Source organism: Varroa destructor, unplaced genomic scaffold (genome assembly GCF_002443255.2).
Source record: "Varroa destructor unplaced genomic scaffold, Vdes_3.0 BEIS01000001.1, whole genome shotgun sequence".
NCBI lineage: Eukaryota > Metazoa > Arthropoda > Arachnida > Mesostigmata > Varroidae > Varroa > Varroa destructor.
The window spans coordinates 16,235,291-16,260,388 of record NW_019211454.1 but is presented as its reverse complement, the minus strand read 5'-3'; the positions used below and the strand labels follow the sequence as shown (position 1 = coordinate 16,260,388).

General features: G+C 39.9%; 1 protein-coding gene and 1 long non-coding RNA gene across 21 annotated transcripts in view; one reads left to right on the top strand and one right to left on the bottom strand.

Moving 5' to 3' along the window:
• LOC111242841 (uncharacterized) overlaps nucleotides 1-6,664 on the bottom strand; it is a 163,776-nt gene extending 157,112 nt beyond the window's left edge. For all 18 annotated transcript variants that reach the window (XR_015319318.1, XR_015319313.1, XR_015319314.1 and 15 more), the window contains exons 1-4: nucleotides 6,524-6,664; nucleotides 4,680-4,881; nucleotides 3,178-3,341; nucleotides 57-186 (exon numbers count right to left, since the gene is read on the bottom strand). This is a non-coding gene — a long non-coding RNA (uncharacterized LOC111242841). The remainder of the gene's footprint in view (nucleotides 1-56; nucleotides 187-3,177; nucleotides 3,342-4,679; nucleotides 4,882-6,523) is intronic.
• LOC111243040 (uncharacterized) overlaps nucleotides 1-25,098 on the top strand; it is a 277,350-nt gene that overhangs the window by 151,302 nt on the left and 100,950 nt on the right. The window lies entirely within an intron of this gene.

Sequence of the window (25,098 nt, the reverse complement as noted above, 5' to 3'; positions counted from 1 at the left end):
TCTAATGGAATGCCTAACGGCGATACTGAATGTAAAACTCGAAATACATTACTCACCACACCATCATCGAGGCAAGGCAATATGCTTCACATGTTTGGTTGATTCGAATGATGAACGTATGTCAGTCCTTTTCAGTGTCTTGCGGGACATTGACGAAAACCTAGCGTTGCTATGATCCGTCGTTTGCTAAAAAGAAAAAAAGGAGATGCACTGAGCATTTAAATAGGTATGTGCTTATTTAAGAACATTGGCTAGAGTAAGGCGTTCGTTTTATTGTATTATAGGTATATTTGTACATCCGATGAAAATCCGATGTTTACTTTCAATCGAATATAGTAGAGTAGACATAGCTTCAAAGACACGGCAAATCACTCAACTACCAGTACAGTATGTGTGGTATAGGGGACGTTAATTCTGAACTGGGTTATGTGGATCACATCTGAGGGCACGATAGATATGGGTCGGTACAATTTTCTATTTGTAAAGTTAACTACTAGCGTGAAAATAATTAACAAATCAGCTACATGGGAAGTTCTATAGAAGCGGAATCGTAATATAATAGCGAGGGTTCGATAACCGAGATGACCAATGCTGAGCATATGGCAGCTCCGCCTATACACAGAACATCTCAAACCGCTTTTGACTCTCTGCCTCGAAGGTCAGAGTTTCACTTCAGCCCATCTCGGGTTCTTCAGAATTTATTTACCAGTAGTTAGGCGCCAGCTTTTTGTGGGTACCAACTGTGGAGTTTGTACAGAATTTACGAGCGCATCTTTCTAATATCACATAGCTGTTGATAACAAAGTAGTCTTTTCGACGGTGGCTATGACAAGGATTTTCCCTCAATGTCCCAGCTACGCGTTCTTCTTGTTTATCTTAAGATTGTTACTTAAACCTTACTATCAAGATCTGGTTCTCCGACGGAAAGAACATAAACGTCATGAATAGCGGCAACTGGACAGTGACTGGCCAATAAAAACCTCGACTAATAGGGAAATACTCCCTTCAGTGGAAGACGGAATGATATGCTTGCGTCGCGACCCGGAATGGATCCGTTGAAAAGAGCGACAAAAACGAGTTATGAATCAATGATCTATCACGAATAGAACAAATGACTCGGATAGCACACGGCTCTACAAGACATATAATTCTAGTGATTTTGAAAACGTACCCGAACTGTATTGCGGAGGTAATGGTGACAAGATCTAACGACAACGGCAACAATTTTTTTAATAGTAATTATCATGGGTATATACACGGACAAACCCTTCATCGAGACTATAAATTCTTCGGATCACCCCAATTGATAGTGTACCGCGCCGAAAAGAAGCAGGTTCCAGCACAATGCAACGGAACATACATTAAAGAGAAAGGTCGGTGGGGACTCCAAGCTAATTGCTGCCATCTAAAATAACACTCCGGATGATCCTTTGGTTAGAAAGGTTTCAGGAACTCATAAAAGTCAGACAGATGCTCTCTGGGAACAATAAAACCAAAGGAATTGACTGGGCCTATTTGCTACCTAATTATTCCCAGGAATAGAACAACAGGTTATCTTCCATTTTCCTATGACTAGAATCTTTCGTCCTCGCAGATTTTACCGCGCCCCTGCTTACGGTTCAGGAAATGCATCTATCACGTATAGAAGCAAACTTCCGGTTGAACTTTATCTTTTGAGTGTTAGAATAGATTATCCATCTTTTAGCTTAGCTTATACAAAGCGACTAATACAGGATTGACTGCTTGACAATATAAACACGTTCTGGAGTAAACGGTGTGATATATATGAAACGCTATTGAGCATTAGGCTCAATATATCCCCGCGTAACGGCATCGACTCGCTAACTTGTGGCCTTATTAGGAAGGTGAACATCTATCACAAGCCTGTGAGCGATTGGGGCTGTCATCGCGGTGACTGAAATATCTGTTTTTATTTATTTAGGTACAGTATTAGGAGCGAAATATATGTATTTTATTTAGTGCAATGATATAGTGAGAAAATGGCTTTTTTTTTTTTAGTATACCGTAACTATAAAAAGGTGTGTGTGAAGCTTACTAATGCAACACTGGTCCCATTTGCGACGCTCAGTTTGTATAGCATGTATAAATTCGGCTAAATTCCGAGGGGTTTCGGAACGCTATATGGCATGACAGCGGTTAACGACCCCTCGGGAGATTATATCTATTGGTATTTAGTGATTCTGTGCTATCATCAAAAATAAAGAATAAGATTACCACATAGAGCAAATAGTTATCTGTGGACAGATCAACAGACCCCATATATCATGTAGCCATAGTAAAATATATACATATTGTTTTGGCGGATGGTATTCAACAACGAACGCAGCAACAACTACAACGAGCGGACGTCAGTAGACACCGATCGAACCGAACCTGGCGGGTGTAACAAATCCCAAAAAACCCAATGACCTCAAGGAACATAATTCTTTTTAGCTCAGGGTACGATACTTCAAGTCGGTCGAGCGTTAAACAAGCTAAGCGAGCAGGTAGGGTTGCATAAGGTCCGACTGGTAAATGAGTAGAGGCTTGGTAGATTCATGGCATTTGAAGGAAGCAAACTAATTCGAGTTATTCCAGCTAATACCGCCACAGGCTACGCATAAACCACCCCCCAAACAACGAGCAGAACTCCATTCCTCCAACCAAAGTCCTTTCTCCTACAAGGCCATTATATTATCTCCATTCATCTGAACAACAATAATGCTCTATTCCCACATGGCAGCGGCCGCTGGTACCCGAGGGGTCTGCCTGTCATTGCTTTAGAGCTGTTGCCGCTGGTTATACACAGGCTGCAGGTTGTACACAAGGCGCAGGTTAGAAAAGAACCACGGGTCTGGCTTGCAAACTATCTCAAGTAATAAACATGTTTCGTAGCTAATAACTATAGTGTTTATATATTTAGTAGATAACTGAACTGTGTAGCAAAACAAAATAACGTCAATTTCTAATAATCCTTAGTAGCCATAGGACATGAAAACAGGCCGATTGGGCTGGAGTTGCTCAGAGACCTATGTGGAGTATTAGCAATATAATTCGATTACTCTTAAAGTAAGGGCCTCATTATTGGGTGATACTTCTATATACAATGCAGACGGTGGTTTATGAACAAAAATATCAACAACAGATGATTGCGTTTATAATAAGTAGGCAACTTACCAATAGAGAAGTTACTATTAGATGGAAATAAAGAGTGTCATCATTCAGTTCAGAGATCGGCTCGGGTAATCGGGCTTAATATGGTCTGCTCACCAGCGAACAGATGAGATCCCACGGGGTCATCCTCTCATGCGAGAGGCTGGATGATAGACTGCATTTAATGACTAGGAAAAAAAACGAATCAGAAGCAACATGCTGATGAACGCAACAGATGAGCTGATTAATGAGTAGTGTAAGAAAACACACTCAACCCCGATACATGACAATATAAAATACTTATTAATGATTTGCTAATTATAAGAGCAAGCTTGCTTTTGTGCACAAACAGATTTATTAGGTTTATGATGTTCCAACAATACAATTCTCTGCTATTTAAGGTTGTAGAGTAAATCTAAGCAAAATAACACCGTAAATTCAGGAATAGTCGCTGAACGAAAACGATCGTTTAATAGCTCAGCCTCATCTTGAAGGGTGTATACATAACATGTATAGAATTTAGGAACCGGGATAGGTCTTAAAACTCACGTGGCCTGTGCTTTCGACAAGCCAATGGTGTTACGTTATAAGCGTTATGTTTATCTTGTGTTACGCTAGACAGAAAAATCGAAAATAGAGGAACATCAGTTGGAATCTCTGTGGGCCATACTCCGGCTAAGCTGATATGTATTTGTACCCAGAACTTGATATTTGTAACTTGAAATGTCCTAAGTTATGCATAGATCGGCATATATCTAAACACTGTCGCTCTAGGAAGGTTCCAGTTTTATCATAGTGTATATTTGTCTCACGCATTAAAGCAGTTGTGCAGATATAAGTGAGCTTGAACGATATCTTTCGAATAGGCTTCTTCTGAAGGAAGCCTGGTTTCGCTGGCGTAAAGTAACTTTTCTCTGGCAATACATTGCGTTAACTTAGGACTCCGTTGTAAAAATATAATTGTATTCTGTTTATTTACTACTAGAACTGAAAATTCTATGCATAAACGACGAGAAATATGTTTTTTTTAATTCAATTTTAAAAAAATCATTAAATATTGGTGAGGCACTGTGGTTTGCAAAGAAGTATTTCGTTCATTGTCACTTGGTCATAATAACAATTTGTTTATTATAAAATAGTTATAACATTGCAATAACTTTACCTATAATTTAATAACTATAGTGACACCATAGGCGCGGTGAACATATTAAAATTTCAAGGAGAGGAGCGTAACTGTGTTCAAAATCAGCGCGCATTAGCATCATTGTTGTGTTTCTCTCTAGTTACTAGGCCAATGTCTGGACAAAAGCATCATCTTCCCGAGCTGGCAACTGTCCTATTACTCGCACTGTACCGTAAAACCCACAGATATGTTGCCTGCAGCCTATCTGGTAAATACTTTCGGATGCCATAGACCTTAAAAATAAAAATCTACCATGCTTGGTGCTCAGCTAACAAACAAGGATAATTCTTCGGAAATCAGTTTTGGGTGGCTCTGTGTACGCTTCAACCTATAGAGAACTCACCAGGAAACTCATCGAAGCTTGAGGGAAGGTGAAGTGGCCTATTCATAATGTAACAGTTCCTGCAGCTAGCTAGCTAGTTTTGTGTAACTCTGTTTGCGCTGCTACCATAAATACGTTAATGTCCACGTCATTCTGCGCATACGCATGCGCGTGGCGGGTCGTTTCCTCCGTGCGTGAAGTGGTCGCGTCACCGTTTCCAACACTAGATAAAGAAAAATCAATGTCATCATCAGACATGGTACCCTGTTTAACACAGGATACTGCCAATACTATTGATAGCGATAATTATTAACTGCATCCAAAGTGCGTGTTAAGGGACTGCTTTACAGAAAAGACTCGAACTCTGGTGTGATCAATAGTAACTAATTGAGTAATGATATTGTAGTGCCATTTTGAATTTAGCCAAGCGAAATCAATGACGTCTTCGACGAAGAAGCGTATATAACAGAGTTCCTCAATAGCAACACCTTATCAAACGCCTATTCCACTGGTACCGTCGAGAACAACTTGATACAATCATGACCATTACGGAAAGGACACTGCTACTGCCGCTGACGTTCAGCATTAGGCGAAAGAATTGTGATTAACGGCATTTCTTAGACCATTTGTTGGCCTGTGACGTTTAGTTGGCTTCATGGCCAGCTGGTATGCCGGCGAGCCGCCTCTACTTTACGCCCTTGCCCCTGACGAACCTAACCCGGTAGCAGCACGATAACGGAGCCCCCGGGTGACATCTACATACATAGAAATTAAATACCTAGGCTTGGCCACGTTTTGCCAATGCGCAACGTGGCTGGCAGTTAAATTTAACTAGGCAGACCTGATCTCTGTCAAAGAGTGCGACGACGTAAAGTAAGAAACATACTTTTTGCTTACGGTTTGTCTTTCGTTCTCTGAAAACTGGATTTGCATAATAGTCATTTTCCGAGTCACCAGAGCACCGTAGGCTGATTACGTCTGTGATCTAGCATATATATATATATATGTATATATATATATATGCTTGGTAAAATTTACTTACAAAAATTTACTCGGGCACTTTACGAACGTGACTCGTGATGCTCTGCACCTTTTTCGCCTTTCATGACCGTGATACATCAAGCGTGGTGCAACTCTCTACGTTGATCACAGTAGCAGGAAGCAGGTGTCAATAATGATTAACTTCTGTAGTGATGATACTTGAACAGTTATAGCTACACAGGTTGTTCGTGATAGACTGATACTCAGTTTCCTATAACTTACAATTGATAGCCATTGCTATTTAAGTTATCGAATTTTTTTCCACGTGTGGCGTGTTTAAGCGAAGCCTAAGTGATCTGGTATCACTTCATGATCACTAATACATTCGGAGGTTGCTCACGAATAGCTATTTGGCACTTGAATTGAAGCCCTGCCAAAATTCGGGTATCAATTTCTTTTCATTTAGTTTTAGCTTGTATGTAAGCGTCGTCATTTAAGTCCTGAACGCTCTATAACCAGTCACAGTATAGTGGAAACATAAACATATCTTTTCCGTAATGACTCATACTCTAAGGGAGAAGTCAAATATTTCATTCATTATAGCATTTAGATAGGACTTTAATAGATAAGTTGAAATCAGGTCGTTGTCAAAATTAGGTCAATTCTCATTTATTACTTGCCCGACTTTTTTTTAAAGAATCCAAGCGTCAACAGAGAAATAGTGCTGCCTCAGTCTGGATTTATTATAGGATTATTATATCATAACCTAACATAATAATTATCGCGTTATTAAAAACGCCCATCAAAGAGAAGGCATTACAGTTACTATGCACGATAATAATTATCTCAAAGCGCAAATTTTAGGGTGTGACGTGCAAACTGACCTTTCCGTGCTTCGGATAAAAGCTGACAAAGACTTCTCTTTCACAGCAATAATACGAAGATTGGTGATACGGTCATGCCAATAGGCAATCAATCTGGGTTGGGCTACCCCGAAAGTAAAGGCGGTCAGCATGTAAACAAAGCTGAAACACGCATGACGTATATGCCAACGAGTGTCATCGTTCAGTGCCAAAACAGCTGTTCCCAGCATCAAAATAAGCATGAAGCACTGAGATTGCTTGAAAGACGGTCACAGCAAATTGGGCTGGCGCAAGGAATGACTGAAAAATACGGCAAGAAATGCTATATAAGCTCGATAAATCAAACATGTTGTGCATCCATATTCAGTAGTGAAAGATTTAAAAACCGGATTAAAACACATTGAGAACTTGGTCGGTATAGCCATGAGCCATAAATAAATGGATCTGTTTTACATGGCTTCGTAAGCGAATTCAATTTGTATGCTATATAGGAGAAAGGTACTTTCACCAGCGCATCACCACGATACAGTCAATCAGATACAGTTATTATTTTTTTCCATGTTTTGTTACGTAAATACTTCATCTCGATAAAGCTGTAATTTAGGATCGAATGTGTTAAAAAGTCGGGTCTCTTGATCTACACCCATACAGGACCTATATATTTTAACTATGTGTTTATATTCATTAGTTTCATGCATATCTACAGGAAACCCCTGCCCTTTCTGTTTTCCTGTAGCTTCCACCACGAAGCTTCTTATAAGTAATTTAAACCGCGTTTTCAGTTGTAGACGATGAAGCGGATTGCAGTCGTGGACACGCTTGTCTGCCGCTTTGACGTTCCTTGAAGTTTTGCATGCGCTTCTAATTGATTTAACAGGGAACAACGTATAATTATCGCAACGCAGAACAGACAACACTATATTATTCTCTCGAGTTCGCCATTGAACAGCGATATGCCCCACCTAAATAAAAGTATTTGTTCAACTGAGGTTGTAAACTTTCATACTATATTCCAAGCCAATACGTACATCCGTCACTGGCAAAGTACGTGGCAACAACAGGGTATGCTAGTTCCACGCTCTGATTACCAATGACATTTCCCCACCGGCTGAACTTCCGATAAGCGAATGCACAGAGCGTTGTCGTAAATCCATCCCACCCAATTGCCTTATCTTCCGCCCTATCAGCTTTTAGTTCGCAAGAAGGGATCGTCTCTTGAGGGTCAAATATACCGTTTTCAGGTATTCAACAAGGTCTGTAGTGTCACGACAATGGTGGCAGGTTCAGCTGCCTGCCAATCTGTTTAGCACAGCATAAATTTACAGGCGACCATCTGAAATTACAGCTGACAGCTTGCAGGACTCTCTGAGCTTACAGGACCATAATGGCAGACTTTGAGAACTGAAGCGATATTCCGATTAAACAGCAATAGACTTTAGTAAGCCCAGGTTAAAAATTGAATGGGGCAAACACTGGAGGGATGCAGGGGCAGAGGCAGAGGCAGAGGCTATTGACCAGTTCCGTTAGGCCCTCGTAATCAAACGCGGTATTTCCTCCGAAAAAACTAGGTGCATCGGAACGACTGCTATTGGCGCTGAAGAAGGTGATGCTTGTTACTCATTATAATTAGTTCAGCCGTAACGTACTTGTCGAGTGTTCGTACAAATCTGTGCGATTCTATCTATTGGTATATTTTCGCCTGGATTTCTGTTCCGTATCCTTTTGATCCGGCATTTCTGATTTACAAAATATAGTTTTGAACCCTCCTTAGTTTTTGGCTGATTAACTACTCAAATATCTCAACCATACAGCTTATTGTTCATAAGGTATATGTACATTAATAATTTGTATGTTTACGTGCAACTTAGATAAAAAGAATATTCGAGACATGTGAAAAAAGCAGCTCTTACCAATTGACATCCAATAAGATTATTGACCCAAAAAAGCTCCATGATCGGCCGCAAAAGGAAGCTGTTTGTTTATCTAAGCTAAGACTCTTGAATAGCCCCGGTCTCTGTATACGTGATTCCTAATTCTATTTTTTTCTCCGAATTCTAATTTTTACCTAGTAAGTAATACTCTTTAGCAATGGGATACTTGTGAGCTGTTCATTGCACAGACCCAATAACAATGTATGTATTTATTTTTTTATTTATTTATTTATGTATGTAGTGTACACGCCCCTAAATAATATTGTTAAAAGGAGTGCAAGCCAAAGGATATTTATTTGCGAATAAAGAAAACCTTGGCTCATTTTCGATATTTCTTTAACTGGATATCGTTCGAGCGAATAGAAATGATAAAGATTCAATTCCGTCGAAACGGTTCAAAATGTCTAATTATGTTGATTCCGTTTATTTATTCCAATAAATTCGACAGACTTCATTAATGCTGAGTCGTTAGGTGAAGATCGTCATTTTGAACTTCAACTTCAAAAACAATTCTAGTTTCTATAAAAATTCAATCTTTTTTCACATCTATGTTGAAAGGCTCAAAAATAACTTTTGTAGAACGCTAAAAAACGAGAGAAATTCTCACCTGTAAAACATCATTTTTGGTAGACAAACCAACGTACCGTATCGATCGAGTATATAACAGCCATACGATCATTCGATACAAAAAGAACCTCGAACGTGATTGATGCGAAACCTAACGGTCTAAATTTCTCTAAGTGTCAAAATATTAGACGTAATGCACGCAAGAACACCTTACGTACGGCAAACCTCGGTACGTACGTATCATCTTCGTATAACTTAAAAACAAGATTTAAAACAGTTCTCGCATCTATATCGTCACCGTTATACCACACGAAAAGTACAGCGGATCCAAAAATAGAAAATCTTCTCTACCAGCAACAGTGCTCCCCTATTCATTTGTCCAACTAGTGGAACATGACACAGCCATAGCCATCTAAATGGTTGCCGAAAATACATTTGTCCTGTTTGCCCATGTATTCATAGCTTCGGTACGTAACTCCTAAAGAAATTACGATATTTATAACATGTGGCCTGATGTAATCCCTCATTTCATGTCAGATCAGCCTAGTTCGTCGACACCGAACCATGTGAAGGTGTAGGTAGTGCTTCCGACATACGGATCTTTTCTCCGGTCGACAAGCGCAGAAGAGAATTCCGATTTATCGGAGCATGCAATTCAAGGTCGGGTCGCAGTCAGCACGTCTAGACACATTGAATGGAAAAGTCGGTGAAGAAATCGGGGCTAGTCGGTTTATGGTATTAGGTCACAAGTAGGTGCGTCATAATATGGTCTCGTGAGATAGGACGCTATAACTTAAATCTAAAACAATGACAACTAGAACAACATCGGCAGCAATAAGTCAGTATTATTCTTCAATTAGATGATAAAGAGCAGTAGGAGAGTGTATCAGATTCTACCATCAGGCCATATATGCGAATTAATAAATTGCACGTAAATGCTTACTTCTATCTAGCAAAACAGCTTGATAAAATATCTTTTACTAACTGAAAGACAGTTTTTCCACTTCTAGTTTGTGTAAAGACAATTGTGTTTCGAAGTTCATCCGTAGACAATTTTCGGTATCATCCGCTACATTGTATGGAGCGAGCAGTCCAGACAATTCTAGTCGTGAACCCCACTCGCTACCGGTCAGACAGGGCTATGTTTGTACTCCAAATGAGTAACTGAATAGGGGTAACTATATGGAACCGAGTCAGCGTACACCTCATTACCTTTGTCTCTAAACCGTACATGCTAACGATAGTAGACAGCAAAAAAGTGAACGAACTTATTCGGGTTATAAAACGTTAGAGAACACAGTACGTGTCCCCCACTACCAATCCGTTACCTTCAAGGCTCAAGTAAAGCGTCACTAAACATTGGCGTGGCTGTGAGCAAGAAATGTATAATCTCGGGCGGTTTGAACTCGGTATCATGGGTTATCATGGGCGGACCCAGTTATCTCGGTCGAAGAAGGGGTTGGAATGCGGCGATATGAGAGCCATCATATGCATTGCTTCACTGGCATTTAGAAAGCGTCGCCAATTAGCTCCTATGGTAACTGATCATAAGGACACAACGTGACCTATCCGTTTATATATCTCACAATCGCATGTGCACTATCGTTAAGTTATCAACTAGGAACGTCGCACTACAATTTATAGAGCCTCGTGTAGATGGTCAATACAGACTTTTGCTACGGTGTTGAAACGGAGCGGGTGTGCTACATCGCAGGAAGATTCGGAAGGACGATGGAGAAGCGCACATTGGTGACGTGGATGTTCCCCATCCGATCACAGATTGTCAATCAGCGTGGGTCCCTCGCTGCGATTCGTTAATTTTCAGGAAACTGTAGACGCCATCTATACGATATTCCACCTTTGTGGGTTCCGTTAAGTGGTCATGTTGTTCTGGATGCAACGGATGACGGCAATAATTTTAGTGACGAAGACTACGATGACAAGTAGTGTTCTTATTTTTGTCGATGCCGTTGTTTTTTGTACAGCACTTCAAACTCACTCACTATAACAATTACATATTGTCATAACTTTAGGAACTAGCCTAAATGTATCTACCTTTCTTCAATCCTATTGCGATTCATACGCTTCCTCGTATATCTACAGTTGTTCTTGGCGTACTTAGCTAGAGCTTTGAACAAGGGAAACATCGTCTGAACACCGTGCGTCACGCAATGCTCGCCAAAAAGATTCAATTTCTAGGCAGTACTAACAAGAGTGAAAAGTTCCACTTGGACGACATCTTAGCCGCTGTGCTTTAGCAGTAAACTGGCCATTTCCCTCCCTTGAATGGGCGCTTCGTCTATGTAGACTAATGAGCAGACGCGTTCTGATCACTTGTGTAGTTTCGAATATATTCTTTTAGGGATAATGAGAATTAGGCTTAGCGAATTTCTAATCGTTACCTATTCGTATGAACAGACAGTCGGGTTTCAAACATCAGGTCAGACCCCGACTTAACCGAGTGAGCATCAAGACACTTGCGAAAAATAAAATCAACCTGGTTGATTCTTACCTGGTGATTACTTCTTTTGTTCGAAATTATGCAATAGTGGAATTACGGATTACATAACTAATAGGTTTCTAAAAATAGCAGACTACATCAACACAGGTCCTAGACCTGCGGGCGAGAGCCACCCAGCCTACCTGTATGATCCGTATACGAATGAAATTTATGAATGTGGGTTGTAAAGATTATGGCTGCAGAAACAAGGCTTTGCTATACGACACCCTATGAGTAAATCGAAATCTAGAATGACTGCATCGTACGTTCTATGGCCTCGCGTAAATACGCCTGGCAAATCATCTGTTTATGGCTCAAATAAACAGGGAATCAAACTTGTGTCGTCGTCGTTGTTAATAGTGTAAGAACGCTTGCAGCGAGGCTGAACTAGACGTTGAGCTCTTCGACGAGTACCTACATTTCCGCTAATAGTGCCTTGCCAACCTGTTTGACATACGTGAGGTTATCTAGGTTGGAGGCCGGGCGCGAAACACTTTATTTCAGGCTGAAATAGGCTAGCCGCGTGAAGCAACACTCAACAACAGCACCGAACGTAAAACTCAAAATACTTAGTGTCTTCCTATTTGCCTGTCTGGTGCAGATTTGTAATTGCAGGTCTCTCGACACGTAAGCTTTCTTCAGTTGACATTGGTTTTTCAGATCGAAACTTCACGCGTTCAGCATCACGCATGTACCCATATATGCAATGATTAAAGCTCGATGATTTTGTTCATTTAGAAGGTCAAATAGTTTTTCGTAACAAAACTCCATTAACAGTTTATATATCTGGCAATTGAGGTAGGTTGTTCAGTCAGCTAAAGCAAGACTACGCTAATATGCAACTTTTTCTCTTAGCAGAGGTATGAAGTTATCCAAATTGACAGTAAAGCATGGCGACCGAAGGGAAACAGGTTTCGCGTACCACTCCCTCCGGCCTGTAACTGGATAGGCTCGCTGACTGATATGAAAAGGACTTTCTTTAAACAAGAAACTATACTGACGTGTCAGATAACAGACAGCTATTATGATTTGATAGGAAGAATTTGCCTTGTCCAATTCAAGCAAATAAATATACCTTGTAATATAGGCAATATAATTTATAACATAGGTCCATTGAGATCCATGGCATAAGGCAACTCTACAACGATTGCGTAACGTTTTTCAACGCCAATTTCTGAATTTTCTATACGTTTTAAATTTGCACGCAGCACTCTAATTCAGACTTGTTAGAACGTTTAATCTATACGATTAGAATGACATTTTGTTATTTATAAGAATTGTTTTAACATGCTGTAGAATCAGCACCGTGCACTTTTTTTTTTGTATAATTATTTTTCTTGGTGAATAAAATGACGAAGTTCTTAGATGGGCAGATCTGACAATTTTTGTATGTATCTGATCTGCCATAGCGAAACCATACCATTGCAAACTATATCTGCAGATAGCCTCTGGGAACAATTGCAGAGAAAGATCTTGAAAGTCTAAGCTGTTTACGCTCATAGCCCGCACCGAATAATCATAAAATGAATTTAACCGACAAGACTGCTTCAAAATGGGTTTGATTTCTACGACTTCCTTTTCCGCGACGATAATCTCCTATCATTGCTTAAAGACTTCTTTGAAGGCCTACCTTTGTAAATAGCGATGCCCCAGCGTAACGTCCAGAAAGTACTGAATGATAACTTTAATTGTCATGGATTTTTTTTTCGAAATAACCCATAGTTATTGGTTGAGAGGCTCTGGAACGATCGACTACTTCGTATGACATTATCTCGCTGGCAAACTATCCCGTCGGCAAGAGAACCTGCTACTGGACCTAGAAAGCCCGACCTACAGAATACAGACTTGCTTCACAAATCACGGCTAACTTGCCCGCTTATCCGTAGCAACTCTATCGATCAATTAGTGAATGTCACTCAACTTTTATGTCAAGTAATAGACCGAGCTTGCCCTCGCAAGAGACCTACAAATGTATAAACAAACGTAATTGTTATTGCATTTGTTTGTAAGGTTTACAAGGTAAGATAAGAGTCTGTTACTCTACAGTTGGCAATAAATCAGTTTATCAGAAAAATATACATTTTATTATAATATCTCCTTCCATCTATCGGATGTAAGGTGGTCATTTTTCAAGGGTCAAGTGATTTTTCTCAAATAGTCGAAAAATTTTTGCTCCATGTGTAGAGGTAACCAGTGAGTATTAATTATCTAATACAACTTAGCAACGTTTAGTTATTGTGATTGCCAATTATTTTTACTATGTATCTCGCCATGGTCACAGACGTCTACAGACGGCATTTATCGGACATGAATATATGATAACGAGTGCCGTCTGCTCTTCTATCGATAACAGTTAATTTCGGACATAAGCATAAAACCTCTTGATCGGGAATTCGTTTGAGAACATGTGACAGGGATAAGTAACTCAATCTTCCCCCTTGATCGAACGAGCTGCCATGAATGTCAGAGCCGCAAATACCACCAGGAGGCAACCCTACTTGTGGCGTGACTTTGCCTGAAGCCTTCGTTGAACGCATTAGATGGGGCGCTCGTTACGGGGCGAGAGACGGTGATATATTGAACTGGTTTTAAGCAAATGACCGGGTGATTGTAGCGAGTCTGAAAGGCAGCATACGAAACGACTTAAAATAGATATAGATTCAACTGCTAAACGCATTGGCTTTGTGTCAATCCTTTTCTTTATGTGTGTAGTTCTGATGGCCTTCTTTTTTTTACCTTAATCGCCTCTCGCCAGGACGTAACACACATAAACAAATGGGGCCGACTGAACGCGGTAGAACGAGTTGTCCGTAAGTACGAGGTTTATCAATAACATGCTGTTCTAGACAGTAGTTTCAGCTGACGTAGCTGGCTCAAAGTTGACGTAAGGTGGCGCCCTGTACTGGTATTCGCATCACAATAGACACGTAAATGCGCGTTGGAGATTTGACAGGTCTAAATGGCTAATAGACATAGTCGATCTGTACAGTTATATTTATATATCTAGCAGACGAAAAAAGCAGATCACCGGATGAAGGATACAAGTTTAAAAAAACGAAGAAGTTACATTCTAGGCAGAAGACCACAAGACTGGAAAGTAACACATGCTTGTCTCGGAGGACGCAGAAAAAATAAAAGTGAAAAAAAAAAAAAAAGAAAGATAGCGCACAAACAAGTAAGAGGAAGGAAAAGGTAACTGGAAAGACGCTGTTGTACGTGCAGTGAGTCAGTAGTTTTCTAAGACGACTGCGACCTTCATAAGCTTTGCAAGATAAATCAGAAATTGAATTTATGCAGGTTTTGCTGACTATGTCACTCATGTTAGCCTCTGTTCCCTTACTGCAAAAGTATCAGACTCTTGACTTCAAGCGCGAAACCGCGTGAGTCTATGCGCAGTGTCAGAGCTAGACGCGCTGAATTTCTAGGTTTAGAAGTCAAATACGTTATCGCTATAGCATCATTCTTATTAAAAAGTTAACCTAAGTAGAATTAATCCTCGCTCAATGACGATTTTAGTTTTTCGGGAAACATTTTCTGCATATAGTAGCCACACGCCTTATCCGTAGATCATTTCCCATTCGAATAGCTCGTATGTGTAGAGTCACCACACGTATCGCCGAATAAGGAAACTGGTAATGATATGACTAAATTTCGAAATCACAATGAGTTGACAATCCAAGTGTTTGCAACGCTTCGCAATATTTAGCCATCGTCACTTTATGCCTCGTGTACTTACGTAAACCCTAGAAACCCAGATATATAATCAGATCTCTATTGGAGTTGACTTTCCGTGTGTGTGAAGCCCAGTTACCCGAGACGAATAGCTTGCACTACGCCAGGCATTTTCTTGGCGCTTATCGTTGTCCTTGGCCGATCTGAAGCTCAGGGGGGTTTTCTTAGGTTAAAGATGGTGTTTTTCGTGGCGAGTAAGTCGTAATAATAAACCTACCAGTTGGTCAAAGGTAAATACTCTCACGAATCATTTCATTTATCTCCTAGTGCCAGTTCATCCCTCTTACAGCTATAGCTGCTGATAACATGATCAAATACGGTATTACATAATACCGAATTGCGTACTATCATATACTTATTTAGCATCTCCTGTTCGTACAAGCCGTGCAGATTGTAATGTTTATCCACAGACACGTCTATAATACCTAATTGTGTAAAACTGTCGTTAAATAGTCCATGAAATCATATTTTCTACGGTTAGGACATAAACACAGGCAGGATAAAGTGAAATTAAAAAATACAAACTACAACTTTTCCTTGTAAATTTCAAGTATGACAAAATTCAATTGTTACGGTATACGTATATTCATTATCATATGTAAAGTATATTATATAGTGTTAAATGAAAGCTGATGATTAGTATCAGTCGCAATGAAAACAGGTTACCCCTTCAATCTGGGGTGCGTTTCGAAGTCGGCTTGCCAGCTTCGTGAAATCGGATAATAATAACGAAACAGGTTTTAACGGTTTCGTACCTCCATGCACTAACCAGATTACCCGAAATATTTTGTTTGAAGCCGTTTGCTTCATCTGGCCTCTCTTGCGCCACCTGTCTAGAGGCGATTGATCGATAACAAATCGGAAAATGCCTCCTCTAAGGCAGTGCCACGTCTCTCTCAGAAGAATCAAGCAAGTTTCAATACTATGTTCAATACTGTCCCACAGAATACGCTTTAGTGAGGTTTCCAAAAACACGAAACAAGCGAGAGCTTCAGCGGTAAGCCTTTGTTTGAGTCATATGCTAAAACGGATACCTGAGCATCAAACGAGTTGTCTCTGTTGCCGAATGTGAGCTCTTAAGCCCGGAACTGGGATCTTCTTCGTCAGTGGTACATAAAGAACTGAGTGAATTCAAATCTCAAGCAAGAAACGAGCAGGGCTTCAATTCACAATCCCCAGGATCACATGACTACGTACGAATCGGCTGCAAATAAAGCATGATGCTATAGACAAATTCCGACTCAATCGCTAGCATCTTCCATCAATCTTATTCTGATGTCAGGGGCATTGGAGAACTACCGCAACCATGAGAGTCGCGGCTGTGAAATTTCTCCTCTCTCCCGTTATTTTCATTTGCCCTTGCCTGTAGCCCCTCCTACTGATTAGCACAAGAACTGCGACAGACCTTTGTGAGCGAGCCACTCAAACCGTGAACAAGTCAACAAACCAGTGGAAAAAAGCAAGAACCCAACGCGAAGTGGGACAACGTCGCAGAGGTTGCGTTTCCCCGTCCAACCATCAGCAAAGGGAATTTGTTTAGGTTGCGCTGCCCATAGATAAAAACATCGTGATAGAAGTAAGAGGCGGGAGGCACAACGGGAAGTAGCAGGATCGTGAGGGACACAGGGGAATCAAGACCTCTACGCCAAGAATCTGAATTTTGCGATCAGTTAACAATCGGACAGGTCGACGAAAGCCAAAGTTGAAATGAACTAAACAACCCGAAATTCACAGGTTGAATTGTAACTACAGCCTTGGTTATAGTAGCATGGGTCGAAGGTGAAAATGGACATCGGGCACGAGCACAGCTTGTTTTGTGCTTGTCGAAGCCATCTATATGAAGCTATGTTTAACGATAGCAGAATGAAATGAGTACATTCATCTTTAATCTTGGTCTAGAATGTAATACACCTGTCCGATAGATGATTAATCATCCTTGTTGATCTCCGCACCTACTTTTTATTTTTTTTAAATTTTTATTTAGCATTTGTTATTGAAGTACCGTGTACATTTCCTTGATCTAATTATGGAAAAATAAGTCCGATAAATTTAGCTTGAAAATATTCCGCTTTTGATTAGTTAGGGCAGTTGAATATTCATACAAAGTAAGTGCTGAGTTCTGAATAGAACACTACTCCACAAACCAAAAAATTGGCAGAGTATTAATTTACATTATTATATAATTATATTATATGAATATAATATATATATATAATAAGTGTGTTAGGGATGCATTGTGTCGCCCAGTCTGCGAATAGCGTCCGCTCTGAATTTAGCTGAAGGCGTTTAGGAAAATTTGTCCCCTAGTACATTTCCTTTAGTGTCGACAGTACGTACAGACGCAATCCCAGATCCTCACTAGTTGTAATAGTTTTGTTCAGCAGTAACATCAATGGCACGTAATGGTCGAAACCTTTGATTTACTTTAACGGTGCTAATAGTAGTCGTCGCAGAACATTGGCGTCGTAACGTATTTGCAGGCGGAATTTAGGACCGTTATTGGGGAAGTTTAGGTCCGAAAGCGGGCGTAGACACGCGGTGCGTTTCGGCCGTCAGCCGCCTGATGCAATGCTTAGCAGACTAAAAGTACCGCCATTTTTAGTGCTGGCAGCATAGCATTGGGTGTGCCTTATCTATTGAAATTAAAGCCGAAAGATTAGAAACTTCGATCGGAGCTTATATTGTCGTATCTATTTGTAACAGTTATTATAGTACTGAAATACAACACACAGAATCCATCCCAACCTACTTTTATGACGTTGCAAAAAGATCTCGAAGATTAAGACGAATATTGATTGCTGTCTTCGTTCCCATGGTCCTCCATGTCGGTTCCTGCGTCTCCGTTCCATTTGCCCTTCCAGAAAGCTGACATGTAACAGGGCCATTCGGACGTTTATGACGTTAGTTCTACAGAAGCAAAAGTCGACGCACGATAGATCCGGTCCGCAAGCTGCAACCACACACACAGCAGTTGCGGCAGGGCCAGTAGTTCGGGGAATTTTATTACTTCCGAAGCTCAATATCTGAGTTCGGCTTAAGCCACAATAATAGCTAATGTTGATAGTAAAGATGGCACACAAGTGTCATTTTAAGGATAGCGTACGTGTCTAATGAAGTTCTTGGGAACTAGCAGTCATTAGCTGGTCATGGCTAGCAGTCGGAGAGTTGTTCATAGGCTTCTAAGCGTTGAAACGTCCTAGAGCCTCAACAGATGCTTAATAGGTTCGATTCTCCACTGGTTTTACAGGGCACTCGTTGTTCCTGAAGCAGTCATTTTTGAGTTTTTAATATTTTTTAGTATGAACTATACCTTGTCGGCCAAACTTTACACAGGAAGAGGCAAACCTCAGTGTAAAAGGTAGTTATAGATGTGTCTTGCAATTGAAAAGTGTACGCTTTATTTATTTATCTGGTGTCGTTTTTGTTTGCGCAAATGCTGAAAATTAGAAAGAAGTAATTTTGTATGATTAAAAACGCTAGGTATCGGTATCTTAACAGCGTGTTTTTACTATGCATTTCAGATGAGTGAAACTGGCAACACTTTCCTGAAGTGTTTACGCCGTAAAGATAAAACAAATTATTAGGACTTAACAGATATTTTCGGCGATTGCTTATTTTCCAAGGCGAGACGCATCGCGTAACATTAAAGCAGCTCTTTTATTTAGGATTTAGAAACCGCAGTTTCTTACGTATCATCCAGCAACGACTTTCACCAACGCTAAGCGCTAATTAAAAGTCGACAGGAAGATCCAAACGATTGTTCCAAATCTATATTTGACAGGTAATTGCGCGAAGTGTCGGCTACTGATCATGCGATCATTACGCCACTCGACGGCGGAACTGACATGGCATTTTCGCACTGCAGAAATACAGTGTGCCCATTTATACGGCAGCAGGCTATCGCGTCTCTCTCATTATGCCACCAGTATGGGCGTGAGGGCAAGACCGGACGCTTGTGATAATAGCGTCTCGGATTCAAATTCCATTGGAAAGCATACGTATGTATCGATAACCAGTTAGCAACCAACTTAGCTCGTTGTGCTCCACCAATTCGCTGGACCACAGCGTTATTATAGCTCGCAGATCGAGCATATCCCCGTACATCGAGAGCAAGGGAAACCAAGCAGATTAGCTGTTCACGCCTCGGTGAACCCATGTGTTTCTTCGATAAGGTGTACTTTTGATGGTATAATAATGACGCGGCTTGTCTGAATTTGCCATATGTATGTATGTATGTATGTATGTATGTATGTAAAACTACGATAATAAACTGCCTTATAATTTACCTATTATGTAGCCAAGCCAAGACCATCCCGTTGAAGTATCAACAAAGAACGAAAACTGCAAAAGGTATGAAGGTTGTGCGGTTTAAGCGAGTTTCGTTAAGCTAACGATGATTGCAGGTTCACAGGGTAATGGTCTCAGAATAGAAGATATCTAAAGACGTCAACAACGATGCGCCGGGGCCGAAAATCTCTTTGCCCGAAGGCATTCGTTTAACGCAAAGACAACTCGTCCAACTCTAAGCGAGAACATTACTATGTTTCCGGCTCTAGGTCTCATTCGGAGCATTTTTCCATCCCGTCAGGCTGTCATCAGCCAGACAACGTTAACTGTTTATTCCGTGGTCGAAACGGATGCTCATTCCTCAAAGAGCACTCACAAATGGTCGGAACTGCGTTTTCTGGGCAGAGAGTGATGGTGCCCTGCAAACTCTAACCATACAGCTCTGCATGTCAAAATGCACACCCATTACATTGTAGAGTATCTAATCGGAAGCGTCAGCATGCATTGACATGTTCCAGATATACTTTAGTCATCGAAAATCAATTGAAAATTTTCCGAGACTTTAAGATCAAGAGAAAGCTGTTTTATGTACAACGCAGCAATACAGAATGCAGACCAGTAAAGTATAGACAGTGGTTCTTGAAGAAGCTGAGTTTATGTTTCTATGATTCTAGTGTATATTCTAACGCTATTTTTTCACGTGACTCCAATGTGATGCTGTTTGTGTTACAACAAGCGATATGATAATTAGCAATATCTTAATTAATAATAAAATAGAGCAAGAAAATAATTATAAAACGTACTGGATCCCAGAATGTATACTTAATGTTTGTCAAGCGTCTTGTTTCCTTCAGATCGCATCGGTTTTATCCAAACGCTGCATAAAACGTCACGGCCGTAGACGCAGGCGTAGTGTGGTAAGCTCCTGGAGAAACTTTCCATCACAAACATCATGCCTTGTAACTAGACGAATGGAGAGTAAAGGACAACATTGGGTAGGTGCAATAAAATAGGATTATAACTTGAAAAAAAAAGGTCTTAACTTAAAAAGAAATAAAAATTTGATCTACAACAAAAATTGGTGATAGCCTGACTATCAGGCTAGATGTTTTGTCGTGGATGTTTTTCCTAATAATAGACTCTTTGTGTCTTAATTTAACTTGGTTTTGTTTAAATCTAATATAAATCTGTCTATTGAGTCTCCTACTAGCCGTAAAGGGTCACTTAGCTTTGACAAAAGGTCCAGCGTCTACCTTCAAAGATCTCTGCCGATAGTTTGATGTCACTCAAAAGTTTTTATGTGGCAAAAAGGAGCGCCAAGGCTCACAATTGAGTTTTATTCGCTTTCTTGAGTGCACTGCCTATGTATTGTGCAATGGTAGCCACTGCTTAGCTGTTTCAACATGAAGCATTGCTGCATATTGAAAATGCAAATTTCAAATAGTCAACAACCTATGAAACAGTGCATCCAGGCATTTTCAAAAGGAACATTAAAAAAAAAACACTTTTTTTTATTTATTCAAATTATAACCCATGACGAAGGCTAATGGCCCTTGAAGACAGATCTTGCTACCTAAATGTATCATCGAACTTCTCGGTGCTAACTTCGAGAACAACCGGGCTATTCACCAGAACGACTAAATAGATTCATCCTGAATGAGCAAACGGATAAGGTATGAAACGAATTAGTGGCATTTTATACCATTTACGTTCGTTAAAAAGCGGGTTGCAGGACTTTAATAAGAGCCTGTACACTTTCTCCCATACTGGAGTGGCTCTCTACTGCTAGTAGGTCTAATCAAGTGGTTCCGACCGCTAAAAACATCGCCGATATTTAACACATGGCACTGTGAATATAGGTGCAGCGATATGATAGGTAAGTTCACCTATTTCTATGCTTGAATATTACTCGACACCGAACTGGTCAATTCAGGTATTTTCAAGGCCATAGAAACAGGCTCATCGGAGCTCGTTGCTCTCAACATCTCTGTATCATCGATAGAGCGAAGAGGTGAAAAATCTGCAGTAATCGCTGTTGAACTACCTATCTAAACTGTCGCGAGCCCGCCTGCCTTTGCTTTGACGTTGGCTTAAGCTTGTTCTCTGAATCCTTTGAAGCTGTTTACCCTACGAAGTTTATTACGTCCGGCCAAACCAGCCACGTATCGTATTGGCCGGGTGATGCTGCTTGACATGAGAATTTAATGAAGGGTGCTTTTGCCCGACCACAGAAACTTTATACGATGAAACAGAACTATTACATGCAGATAGCAGACGAAAAAAAGGGACGGAGTTCCCTGTTTCAACACGAACGTCAGGTAAACACCGTTAGAGGAAGAGCTGTACGTGCTTAATGAGATTTGTTCCCCTTATAAAGAAACTGTTTTCTATTCGCCATTGTCTAGATTAGATTTGCTAGCGATACCTAGGCTGGAATACAGCTGAGCCAGCACGTATATGTCCCCTTTTGAATAGACGCATAGACGGTCCAAGGTTTTCGAATGTGTATACGGACGCCTATCTTCAGGCCGCGTTTCACTATATGTGTCACACGCGTTGGAGTATTCGCATATTTTGTCGTATGGAACGATAAATCAGATAGAACGATGCATAGTGCGCGCACTTATTAGATGAACGCAAGAACGCGTACCTATATTTTGGTATTGTATAATCATCTATTGTTTATCGAAAAATTACCGCTACTATTTAGATTGGTAAAGTAAATGTATGGCTTTTTGTGTTTTGTTCCGTCAATATCTGTGTCTGCGCGTGGGTCTGTTTATCAGGCTGGGTATAGTGTTGGGCGTGATGCCAGAAGGAGTTAGCTAGGACCATCACAATTAGCATAATATGAATGATATTCGCTGACGTTGAGATGCGTGCTTAGGTTCAATGTGCGACTTTAAATGGCGATTGTCTATTAAATGGGATAGAAAAGGGGTTCGACGGGAAAAGGAAGTAGCGCACAGAGCACTAACGTTATAGTTGAATATGTTCACATGCTAATTTTTTTAAACTATTTTTTGAAATTATACTAGGAAAAAATTGCAATTACTAGTCGTTCGCAAGCAGTATTTCGAAACACAATCGTTCTGTCGTAGTCACTTAGATTAACCTAACTCCGAAGCGATGCCTAACCTAATTGAGGACCATAAAGGCAGTAAGGTTCGTTACAGCTTCAAAAACGTACCGCCGTTTTCGGAACAAAATGGCGTGAGTACACGCTCATTTTTTACTTTTGTTTTCCTCATGAGCATGAATTACTGGTGCTTGTGATAGATATCAAAGGAAGTGCGAATGCTTTGCCATCTACCATGACGCCGTAGACAGCGCCACTCTTGAATGCGTGTGAGGTCAAAAAACCCACTTGTAGACAACAATATAAGTCGACACTAACAATTGGCAGATGGAATTAAATGTTCACAAGTGATCATTTAATGGGCGAAGTTAAGACTGCGTGAAAAAACCATAGAAGTCCACATTGCCGTGAAGCCTTGATTATTGAAGTATAATACAATGTTAACGTTTGATAGGAGCCACATTTCCATGATGGTATATTGCAACGTGTTTGATATGGCTGCTAAGTTAAATGGCTAGTAAGGAAATCTAGGTTCGGAATGGAGCGTAAGTCGACGGCTCATCTTATGCTAGGAATCAACCGTCGAAGACAATGCTTAACAGCAACATCGCAACTAAAACAAGAAGCACTTCAGTTGGAAGTGACATGTAGACTAGGAATTTGATTAGCGATTAAGTAAAGGCTAGAAAAAATCCTTTGCGAAAACAGGCCTAAATTGCGGTTCAGCAAGATTTGTAGAGAGAATAGGGGAGCCAAAAACTGATGGCATGGTCACCAGTTTTCAGCTATAACTGAAGTAATGTTGAGGTATAGGGAAACAATCAAGCAGAAGAATGGGGACTTCTATGAGATCGAAGCAAAGCGGGACCGGAATTGGTTGCGTGATCAGGGCGCTAAAACCGCAAGTTGCATTTATTCAACATCTTCCGTAGCTTGTCCGTTTTGTGTAACGAATGTGTTTCTAACGCAGGAAAAAACATTTTGGACCCAACCCCACAAATGTCCTCGAGGATCTGCTAGCAAACGTGCCTTTTCCAACGTATTCCTTTTTTAATTTAGAAAATTGTTATTATAACGGTATATAACGGTAATTATAGTTTTATAATATTTAGGTCTGTTTTATTTAATTTACCGTTGATACCATTAAAACCTACGCGGCTCCGCACCAAACGGACGTCAACGATTAAAAACAGCTGTCCCAATTTTTGTTTGCTGTTTGTTTACTTTCTTTTTTTTTTTTTTTTTTTTTCTCTCACTTTAAGACTTTGATTGAAAAATATAATTATATTTTACAGAAACGGTAATCTTTGTCGTTCTCTATACGTTGAGAAATTCGGTGGAGATTCAAGTATACCTACTCTATTAGAAAAAGTACTTCCCATCATCGGCATATTTATTATTTCTATTTTTATTATTATTATTATTATTATTAATATTAGTATAATTATTAATATTATTATCATAATATTAAGTACGTCGATGTACACAAAATTGACACACCGAACATACAATACTCTCTCAATAAATTCATTCAGTTCCACTCAAATAGATTTTCCTGTTTTTCGTTTCCCACAAAAGCACTTTCGGGGAGGTTTTTCTCGTCATACGACAAGGCACAGAACATAAATACGATTTATTTTTTAATAAGATTAAGTGAAAAACACGAGAAAAAAAAAAAGCTGACAGTATAAACATATCGTAGAGAACTCAATGGCAAAGATCAAACAGGGCTGTTATCATATGCCGAGTTTCGAATGGTCACATCTTATTTTTGACGTGGTTGTGAGTCAATAATTTCCGCAAGTATAGTTTTTTTTCCCTCTCTCTCTCACGCCCGTAAAACCTGCAACTGCATAACTCTGCGTATGAAGCTGGTATTTTTTTTCCTTTTTCTTTTTTATAAATAAAATAAATACAAAAATACTATCTCTGTCCCTGTCCCTCTTTGCTTTGTCAGCAGCTTGAAGGGTATGAAATTCACAGTTTCACCCAGACACTCATACTCGACACCTGGGCAAGTTCTTTTCATTAAAACACTGTATTTTTCATTGATTTTGTTCTCTGTTGGTGTTTTCTTAAGCACTACAACATCATTTACGCGGCACCGTTCACATGAAACATACTGTTTGCGTTCTCGATCATGCGACGACAATGGTTCATTGTTGCCAATTTCGCACACAACGGCCGGGATGTCTTGACACAATTACGACATAATATCAAGCCACCTTTACATCATTCGCTCAGTCTCAGAAGATATATTAGAATAAACTTAAATATCATTCCGTTTTGTTTCTCTCTTCCCTTAGAATACATGTACCCACCTTATATATTCTCTCTATATATAAGTTGCTTTTTTCCTCAATATATATATATATAGTATAAAAAATTACTGTCATAATTATATAATATAGCAATTATTAGAATATATGTGTGTGTATGTATATATATATATATCCATACATAAAATAAATTAATGAGATCAGCGTGAAAATAATATATA